This window comes from Panthera onca, chromosome A2, assembly GCF_046562875.1.
Source record: "Panthera onca isolate mPanOnc1 chromosome A2, mPanOnc1 haplotype 2, whole genome shotgun sequence".
Taxonomy (NCBI): Eukaryota; Metazoa; Chordata; class Mammalia; order Carnivora; family Felidae; genus Panthera; species Panthera onca.
The window spans coordinates 32,074,735-32,085,213 of record NC_138340.1 but is presented as its reverse complement, the minus strand read 5'-3'; the positions used below and the strand labels follow the sequence as shown (position 1 = coordinate 32,085,213).

Below are 10,479 nucleotides of genomic sequence, written 5' to 3'. Positions count from 1 at the left end.
ATTGGCATATAACATTGTATTTGTTTTAGGTGAAGACATGATGATTTGACGTATGTATGTATTATAAGTTGTTATTAACAGTAACTATGTTATACTTAACATCCGTCAGCTCACACGGTTCCAAAATTTTTTCTGGTGTTGAGAACTTTCAAGATCTATTCTCTTAGCTTTCAAGTATATGATACAGTATTGTTAACTTCAGTCACCATGCTGTGTATTATATCCCCAGGACTTACTTATTTTGTAGCCGGAAGTTTATACCGTTTGAACCCCGTCACCCGCTCACCTACACCTTTCCCATCACCTCTGGCACCATCCATCTGTTCTCTGTATCTAGAAGTTTGGTTTTTGTAAGATTCCATATACAACTGAGGTCGTATGATATTTCTCTTTCCCTTTCTGACTTGTAGCACTCAGCATAATGCCCTCAAGGTCCATCCCATATTGTCAGATGGCAGGATTTCCTTCCTTTTTATGGCTATTATATTCCTTTGTATGTATACACATTTTTTTTTTATTCATTCGCCCATCGATGGACACCTCAGTTGCTTCCATGCCTTGGCTGTTGTAAATAATGCTGCTGGGGGGAGCAGATAGGTTTTCAAGTTAGCGGTTTTATTTCCTTCAGATGAATACCCAGAAGTGGAATTACGGGATCATAGGGTAGTTCTCCTTTTACTTTTTTGAGGAACCTCCATACTGTTTTCCATAGAGGCTGCACTGATCTACATTCCCACCAACAATGCCCAGGGGTTCCCTCTCCTCCAGATCCTCACCAACACCTGCTATGTTTTGTCTTTTTGCTAATAGCCATTGTGAGGCGATACCTCCTGGTGGTTTTGATTTGCATTTCCCCAATGATTAGCGATGTTGAGCACCTTTTCATGTATCTGTTGGCCATCTGCATGTTTTCTTTTGAGAAATGTCTGTTCAGGTCCTTTGCCCATTTTTAGTTTGATGCAGTCCCACCTGTTTATTTTTGCTTTTGACGTCTTTGCTTTTGGTGTCATGTTCAAAGTAAGTATGGCCATGACCATTGTCAAGGATCTTACCCCCTATGTTTTCTTCCAGGAATTTTATGTGTTTAGGTCTTTCAGGGTCAAGTCTCTAATCCATTTTGCCCTAACTTTTGGGTCTGCTGTAAGATAGGAGTTCAGTTTCATTGTTTTGCATGTGTCTGTCCAGTTTCCCCAACACCATTTGTTGAAGAGATGGTCTTTTCTCCATTGCATACTCTTGGCTCCTTTGTCATAAATTAATTGACCATATATGTGTGACTTTACTTCTGGGCCCTCTATTCTGTTTCATTGATCTGTGTGTTTCTTTTAATGCCAGTACCATGTTGCTTTAATTACTGTAATTTTGTAATATAGTTTGAAATCAAAGAGGGTGATGCTTGAGCTGTGTTCTCCTTTCTCAAGATGGCTTTAGTTTTTCAGGGTCTTTTGTGGGTCCATACACATTTTAGGATTGTTTCTTCCACCTTTTGGAATTTTGATAAGGATTGCCTTAAAATCTCTAGATTGCTTTGGATAGTGTGGACATTTTCAGAGTACTAATGCTTCCAGCTGGTGAGCACAGAAGATCTTTTCATTTATTTGTGTCGTTTTTGATTTCTTTTATCAGTGTCTTATAGCTTTCAATGTACAGGTCTTACACCTCCATGGTTTAATTTCTCCCTGAGTGGTGTTTTGTCTTTTTTTTTTCTTTTTGATGCAGTCTTGAATGGCACTGTTTTCTTACAGCTGCATGTTTAACCCATGTGGAGATCAGCCTTCCTCCCGGTCCTTCCGTCTCCCTCACCCTCCTGATGGACTGCTTCCATTGTCTGTCATCGTGCCCTTTCTTTAGGACTCTCATTCTCTCTGTCTACTCAGGTTTTTTTGCTTGTTTTCCTTCCGTATTTTTTTTTTCTTTCACCAGAGGATGGTGGGGAGGAATGGCTAAAGCAGGTAAATTTCAAGTTAATCGCACTGGAGCCACACAGGTTCCTGGGATCCCCAGAGACTACGGAATTCTGCAGTCCAGTTCATATCCCAACACTCCTACTGTTTAGCCATGTGACTTCGAACAAGGATGCTTGATTTCTCCGATTCTTGGGTTTGCCACCTATAGAATGGGGATAATAACAACTACACAGAGTTGTTGTGAGACAATGAGAGATAATAGAGTGGTTTGGGGGTTGACACTATCAGATATGGAAGGAAGAAAGGGCTTCCTGACCTCTCGCCCCCTCAGTGTTACCTCTTGATTCTCTGTTGGTCTGGTTTCAGACCTACCCCTGCCTGCTTTCTCCTTCTCCCTCTTCATCTCGCGCCAGACTCGACCCTGTGTAACTGTTCCAAGGAACAGAAAGTAAGAGAGTGTGCTGAAATGAATCTAAACTGACTGCTCACGCGTTAGCCAACTTTCAGAAATGCTCCAGCCAATCAGGGAAATACAAGCTCCATTTACAATTCCTTCTGAATTCCAAAGAATAGAAACCTCGCCAAATATGCACTGAGGAAGTCCTGCCTCTGATCGTACAAAATATGCTTAGAAATGTACATCTTTGCCTGCACTCTGCAGACGGATCTTTTAACATCCTGCTTTAAATATTGCTGTCAAGCTCCACGTAAGAACAGAACACCTAAGGAGCTAGCCTGACCTGTGGCCGTATTTAAAAGTTAGAGATTAACCATTCTCACAAAGAGAACAGAATCTTTAAGCAGTGGGAAAAGCAGATTCTTACAGTTACCCACCTGCAACCGTGCTTTCTCACCCGTCTGAACCCAAAGCGGAAAGTTTGAGAAAGGTGGACCTGGGTGGTAAGAGAGGATAGAGGCTTGGGGGGGGTGCCCTCACGTGACACTGAATTGGCAGAGCGAGGCTTGGGGCAGCTGGAGGAGGGAGAAGACCCGTCCAAAGCCTTTGTTCCTCCTACGCACAGCATGCTGGTGGCCCTCTTAGAATGTCCTCACGGCCACAACACTTAGAGTGAGTGTTCATAGCAACTGGGCAACCACCTTAATAGGCCAGATCTCCCTTCCTGATTGCGTGCCCGCAGTCCTTGTGCGTGCCTAGGGAAGTTCTGCTGTAATCATTCATTGTCCCTAGTTTCATGATCAAAGTTATCCTTGTTAAACAGCAGATCGGACAGCACAGCACCCTTCAGACTCCCCTCAGTCACGGCCCTCACCCCTCTCTCATGCCTACTTCCCCTCCCACCCACTCCCTCTTCCACCATCTTCCCTCAGACCTGCTTTGACTTGGTTCCCATCCACGAGTGACACCTCGACCTGATGTCAGTGAGGATGCCAAGGTCCAGCCTCACAGCCGAGGCCCTTGGCACCCACCTCAGAGCCGTCCTTGGCACCCACCTCAGAGCTCTTGTTTGCCTGCTGAGTGTGCATTTTTCCCTCTTGCCTCCCCCTTGTGGATTGTCAAAGCCCACTTGTTTGGGGGCAAGATGTGTGTCATGCTAGGCACATAGGGAATGGCAGCCCCCTCGTTTTGACAAATAATCCAGGTGTCCATCTTGAGAAACACAGGTTCTGCATAACCACAACAGCAGGATCATCGGGTATGCTTTTCTCAGTCATACAGGTTGCACACTGCACAACTCTGGGGGTACCGTTCCCATAGGTTACAATACGAGGGGCATCCCCCAGACTTACACAGTTCAGTGGTCAATACTGATGATAAAAATAATACATCTTTTTGTTTATTAAGCTAGGGACCAAGCACTATATTGAGTGTTTTTTATGGAAGACCTCACTTAACCTTTCCATAACTCTCTAACGAAGTAATTAAGTTTTTATCCTCACTTAAAGATGAGGAAACTTGAGGCTCAGATAGATTAATTCATCCAAGTTCATGCATTCAGTAAGTAATAAGGCTGGGATTTGAAGCTTGGAAGCCTGACTTCTGGAACACGCGCTCTGAATCTTTATATTCTCCTCCCTCCCATGCCAGCATTCATCTGAGGCAAATTATTTTATTTTCTTCTTAATGGCTTGTCTAGCCTCTCACGGAAGCCAGAGTTGGCATAAAGTCCAATTCCCTTTATTGGGTGAGCACCCCCCCCACCTCCTTCAGAACATGGAATGCTTGGTCCCCTGGGTTGGCAGTCTGCCCCTAAGCCAGTGGGGTCAGTCTTGATGGTGATGGAGATCTCACTGGGCCTCCTTTGTTGGGAGGCCTGGTACCTACACAGCAGGGAAGAAGCACCCGTGTGCCTTCAGGATACCCTAAGAGTAAAGCCTGGACTTTTAGATAATAAGGCGATGGGGCGCCTATGTGGCTCAGTCGTTTAAGCATCCGACTTTGGCTCGGGTCATGATCTCGCGGTCCGTGAGTTCGGGCCCCGTGTCAGGCTCTGTGCTGACAGCTCAGAGCCTGGAGCCTGTTTTGGATTCTGTGTCTCCCTCTCTCTCTGACCCTCCCCCGTTCATGCTGTCTCTCCGTCTCAAAAATAAATAAACGTTAAAAAAATAATAATAATAATAATAGATATAAGGCGAGACAATTAGAGAAGAGACAAATGCTGTATCCAGACACGACTCCAGGTTTTTAATATCACCTGCCAACTTGGGGCCAGGTATTGGACCTTTCCAAGCTGAATTTCACTCACTTTAGAATTATAATGCCCATGAGGCTGTGGGGGGCGGGGGGGGGGGGGATGACTTTTTCATTGTTTTGAAAATTATCATGATGATGTTACTTAATAGCATCCTAATGATTTTACTTACTAGTATTATAATCTGACATATGAATTTCCTTATAGCTGTAGAGGTCTCAATCAAGTTTGAATTGGGTGTGGGTTATGTATCTCTTAGCATTAAGGAACAAATTTTCCAGGACTTGCAAGTATTCTTTTGTTCACCTCTACCCAGAGTATTCTCTTCATCCCTAGTGCCTCTGCGTCACAAGGAGGCTGCCCTGCTCCTTCCCTCACCTCGGTCACCTCTGCCCACTCTTCAGGCTACTTCTCAGAAGCCTTTACTGATCACACCTCCCCACCAATAACTGCGTGAGACTACCCTCCTCTCAGCTCTCCTGGCACCCCGAAAATACTCTGCTCTAGCAGTTAGAACTCTGAATTGTGGTTGCCTGATTTCCTTGTCTACAGTATCACCCGTTTAAGGTCAGAGAGTTTGTTCGCCAGAGTTTTCCTCAGCGTTTAGCATAGTACCCAGAGCACTGAACACACTTGTTGAATACACGCGGACAGCGGGACCAAAAAAAGTTGGAAGGAAGGAAAGAAAGGAAGGAGGGAGGAAGGAAGGAAAGGAGGAGGGAGGGAGGAGGAGGGAGAGAGGTGGGAGGGAAGACATTTATATATCAATACCTTCCTAAGTCCTCAGAATCATGACATTCTAAAATGTCATTTAAAACAGTCAAGCAGACTGTATTTTTCCTGTAACAACAGATAGTTTATTTTCTTGCCACACTGCCACGGACACGCTATGCTGTGACATGTCTGGCCTTCGCAGAGCTTCCCACCCCGTGGCTCTTTGGCCCAGTGCAGAGACTTGGACCGTGTGCTCTCATACATATTAGGATTCCAAGGGCTTTTATTGAGATCAACTGCAGAATGATTCCCAAGTTTACCCCCTTAGCCCAGAAAAGTTAGAAAATGGCAGGCCTCTGGTCAACCTGTTGCAAAGATTTTACGAAGTTTGCAATAGGGTGTGTGGACAAGGGCCAGATATTAACTCTATATGATTCCTTCCCTCGTTACTTTGCTCAAGAAATCTTTACCCGGCACCTACCAAACGCTGGGGTCTGAGCATCGGGGACGCAGTAGGGACAGCGACACTGCTGTGGGGGATTGACTGACCGGTGGAAGAGACGGAAAGCGAGCAAACAAACATGTTCTGTGAAGTTGCCAAGTGTGAACCATGCTGTGACGGAAAGAAGCAAGGCACTGAGATACAGACAAAGAATGACAGGCCAGTCCTACCTTCTTTAGGGTGGTCGGAGGTGAAGGGCAGGGGAAGATGATTCCAGGTGGAAGGAAGAGGACAGGGTCCAGCCCAGACAAAAGTGCAGCATGGCGGGAGCAGAGCAAGTGAAGGACCAGAAGGCTGAAACAAGACTGGACCTGCGGGAGTGCCCAGATTAGGATTCGTAGGCCAGGGCCAGGGTTTGGGTTTTCCCCCAAGCAGTGTAGGAGGCTAACAAGCGCCTTCGTGACCTGGCCCCTGCCCGCCTTCGGAAATTCCCATCTCGATTCGAACCAAGTCTCAGCCCCAAACTGCAGTGGTCGGTCCCCAGCCCGGCTTCCCCACGACATTCACCTCCAGCCTCCATGCACGCTGAGCCCTGTCCTGAGAATGTCCCCTTCTCCTCCTTGCCTGGCTAACCCATCTCTTCATCCACTGCTTGGGCACCCCTTTCGGCACCATGGGAATTCTAGACCCTCGCCCTTACTCCTCTCTTGCTGTCACAGTTGTGGGACACCTTGGTGGCTTCTTTTCGCCATCCTGCTCTGTTCTGAAACCCGCACCTGCTCCTCTGGCCATCCGAGGCAGCCCTAAGTGTTGAATGCCGATGGTCACCAGGTAGCCGGCTGTCCTGGCATATGGACAGCAAGCTGGGAGTAGCAGCCACCTGGGTGTCATAACAGAGAGAGAACATGAGTAGGAAGATGTCAGGGCTGTATCCCAGGGCCCAGCACAGAACTCGGTCCCCCTGCAAATATCGGTTGAATGAGTGAATAACTTGGAAGTTATCAAATATCTCCATAGTCCTATTTCTGCCTTTTTCCCTTATGAATATACTGTTTGGGGGCAAGAATGTCCCAACTCCACACACCTGACTTTAAAATGAGCTTTGAGAAAGAACCCATTAGTAATTTGAAGGCTGCTTTTTTTTCTTTTTCAATTTAAAGCATCGTTAGAAATTGATTCGTAATTACTGTTGCTTATCACATAAAACTCTGCAGAGTATACACAAAACACTGTGCCATCAAGGTCCCCACTCGTTCTGTCACTCGTCTGTCCACACGCTGTCTGACAATGGTAGTCTCGCATTGGAAATGACACGACAAATGACTTTGTCCGTGAACAAAATCGACAGCCTTAAAAGGTAGACCATGTAAATATGAAATTATTTTTTTTTCCTACCCATGGTTAGGGCATCTCATGAAAAAGTGTAAAGCAACTCCATTACCATGTTTAAGGAAAGGCAGTTTCTACTCCCTGCGTTAAAGGACCGTCTTTAGACCATTACCCTGTGGCCAACCTACCTGGTTAAACAAAATAGTCCCTTAAAAGTTTACGGTAGCTCTTCCTCACTCTCAAATGTCAACAGCTATTTTCCTCCTGTTAATCTCAGCACATTTAAAGGCATATGTAGCCTGCAGGGCGATGAGCAAGCTACCCAGTTTAGTGCAGCCCTGTGACCCGTGGCTTGATGAATTATAGTTATTTCTCAGAGCTGTAACGAGAGTCGAGAAAACCTTTTGGAAGTGAAAATGAGGCTAGTTGAACTTTCTGGCTGTTTTTAGAACATAGAACATAGAACATAGAAAGAGTCCTTAATTCTGGGTTTGGTGGGCAGTGATATTCCCAAAAGCTGGTAAAATTCAGGAGCTTGGGTGGGTTTGCTTTCTGTGCCCCCAGCCCCCGTGCTCTAGTTAGGACCCCAGGAGAAAAGCCTTGCCAGGTGACTTTCAGAGCTGCTGTTGACTAATTCCAACACCCTGGACGAGTCACTTATTTACCTAGCTTAATTTTTCTAAAAGCAATGTTCATAAGGTCTCCCAACTAACTCCCTTCTCCACCGTCGGCAAAAGAGTTTTCATGGTAGTTAACCTTTCCTGGACACCAAGGCAGAAGCCCTTAAAAAGCAAATAGGTGTCTAGAAGTCCTTGCATTTCTATCGAAACTGTTACTTATTGGCACAGATTAGAGCCCGAGGGATTAATGAAGAAGACACTGGAAGGTTTAGTCCAGTTTGGGCCTCTCAGTAATCAGGATCTGAGTCACCTAAGTCCCGATTTTCTAAGGAATTACTTTTTCTCCAGGCAGTTAAGTGTTTCTTCTGCATTTGTATACACATCACAGATTAACCACGGCTTTGTTTTGCTTTTGAACATTCAGTGGCTCTGTAACTCATTTGGGATTGTGTGTGTGTGTGTGTGTGTGTGTGAATAAACAAAAGTGTTATTGCTTCACACTAGTACCCAGGACACTCCAGAGGAACAGAAAACCCCAAGCTAGGGTTGACCTAGGGAACGGGGCTCAACCAGCCTCCCAGACCCTTTGAAGTGATTTGCTCATCTGCACTCATCGCCTCAGAGAACTTTCAATTCATATTTGTGCCCCAGAAAAATTCAAGTGACTCCACATTCTAGACGTGGAGGTTCGCTTCCAAGCAGCAGAAGCTATGAGTTAAGTTTGCAAATGATAAGGGGTAGCAGGACACATCGCATCTCCCTTTTACTTCCTAAAAGAACAAAGTGGCTCACAAAAGGCACGGGGTATCCCAGATGACTCAGCATTTCTACTCCTGGGGTACACCCCGAAGAATTGAAACCACATGTTCAAACTTGGACATGAGTGTTCATAGCACCATTCATAATGGCCACGAGGTGGAAACAGCCCAATGTCCGTTGTCATTTGATTGATCACAATGTGGTATAGCCACACAACAGATGGTTATTCAGCCACAGAAAGGAAGAAAGTACAGATACATGCTACAACATGGATTGACCTTGAAAGCAGTATGCTGAATGAAGAAGCCAGTCACAAAAGGCTGCGTATTGTATGCCATTCATATGAAACAGCCAGAACAGGCAAACCGCTATAGACAGAGAGCAGCTTGGTGGTTGCACGGGCTGGGGGTGGGGGAGGGGGGGTGGCCGGGCGGTTGGGGAAGCAAGGAGTGACTGACTGTTTCATGGGTACAGCGTTTCCTTTTCGGGTGATGAAAACGTTCTGGAAGCACATAGGGATGACGATCTTACGACGTTGCAGATGATTAAATGCCACTGAATTGTACACTTTAAAATGATCGAAATGATCAATGTTAGGTTAGGTTAGGTGTATTTTACTGCCAAAAAAGCAAGGCACAAGACATATCTGCAAAGACTTTTCAGAGTCAGACTGGAGTCCAAACTGAAATGCCTGTGGGACAAGGTAAGTAATAAAAGGGAAAGAGGTGTGAGAGGAGAAAAAGATAGGTGGGGGTCCATGGGTCTCCCTAAATAGACTTAAAAAAAATTTATTTATGTTTATTTATTTTTGAAAGAGAGAGAGAGAGAGAATGCAAGAGAGCAAGTGGGGGAGGGGCAGAGAGAGAGGGAGACACATAATCGGAAGCAGCTCCAGGCTCTGAGCTGTCAGCACAGAGCCCGACGCGGGGCTTGAACCCATGAACCACGAGGCAATGACCTGAGCCGAAGTTGGGTGCTTAACCGACGGAGCCACCCCGGCGCCCCCTAAATAGACTTTTGAGAAGAGAAAGTTTAAAAGATACCATGCTACCCACAACTCTCGGTTGTTGTTAATGAGTTAGCTAAGGCCCAGGGGCTATAGGACGCGTAATCCCTGGTGTAAAGGAAACAGGAGTCCCCAGATTAGCTCACCGTGGATCTCCAAGGTGGTTTACAGTCTTGAAATGCTGGGACACAATAGATGCTTTAGATAGGACGGGCTTTGGGAAACCTTTAGCACACAGATAACCAGGTTAAACTTCAAAGGTGGGTGTGCCGTTGGTTAAAGCGAAGAAGATAGGGAGTTTGCAGACAGCATAGAGAGGGTCCTGGAACAGCACGTACGGCTTGCTCTGTTTTCCTCACTTGGTGGATGGGAATAAAAAGATGTGTCCCATCTACCTCACAAAGAGTTGTTTGATCTGGGGCAAGGCATTTCGGCTAAGTCCCAGTTTCTCCATCTGAAAAATGGAGATTGCAGTAATCTTTAAGTCTTAGCTGTCTCCGTCCTCAACGTCTGTCTTTGCTGCTAAAATATAAGCTCCTCTCTGAGGGCTGTGCGGTGCGTGTCCGTTCTTGTTGACCCGGGACCCATCACAGGCCCTGATGCTAGGAACTTGGTGAATATTTCCCGAGTGAATGAGGGATGAGAGCCCTTCATCCTGGAGGAGAAAACGCAGTCAGTTGGGGGCGGGTGGGGGGGGGGGGGAAGGTGTCACAGTAAAGCAAAGCCTCTCAAGTCCCGGAAGGGGGACGATTTGGGAGAAATGAAATTTGTCCTTCATGCTCCCCTGGAGTCGACAACTAGGACACGAGGCTGCGGTCTGCAAATTGGTGTGTGTAGTCGTAAGATAAAATGGGCCACCTGGACACATAACAACTTCCCTGACTCTCGAGGTATTTAGACACCGTTCGATAATCATTTAGCTGTAAGTTTTAAAGAGAATCCATGTTTGCGTGAGTAAAGCCGTCAAGCCGTAAGGTCCTTTCCAAACCTGACATCCGTTCATTCGTGCTTCCATTCCTTCCCTCCAATAGCCACTTATCAAACACTTATC

At 46.0% G+C, this 10,479-nt stretch overlaps 1 protein-coding gene across 5 annotated transcripts in view; it reads left to right on the top strand.

Moving 5' to 3' along the window:
• The window catches only part of ADAMTS9 (ADAM metallopeptidase with thrombospondin type 1 motif 9), a 172,549-nt gene that overhangs the window by 127,746 nt on the left and 34,324 nt on the right, over positions 1-10,479 (top strand). The window lies entirely within an intron of this gene.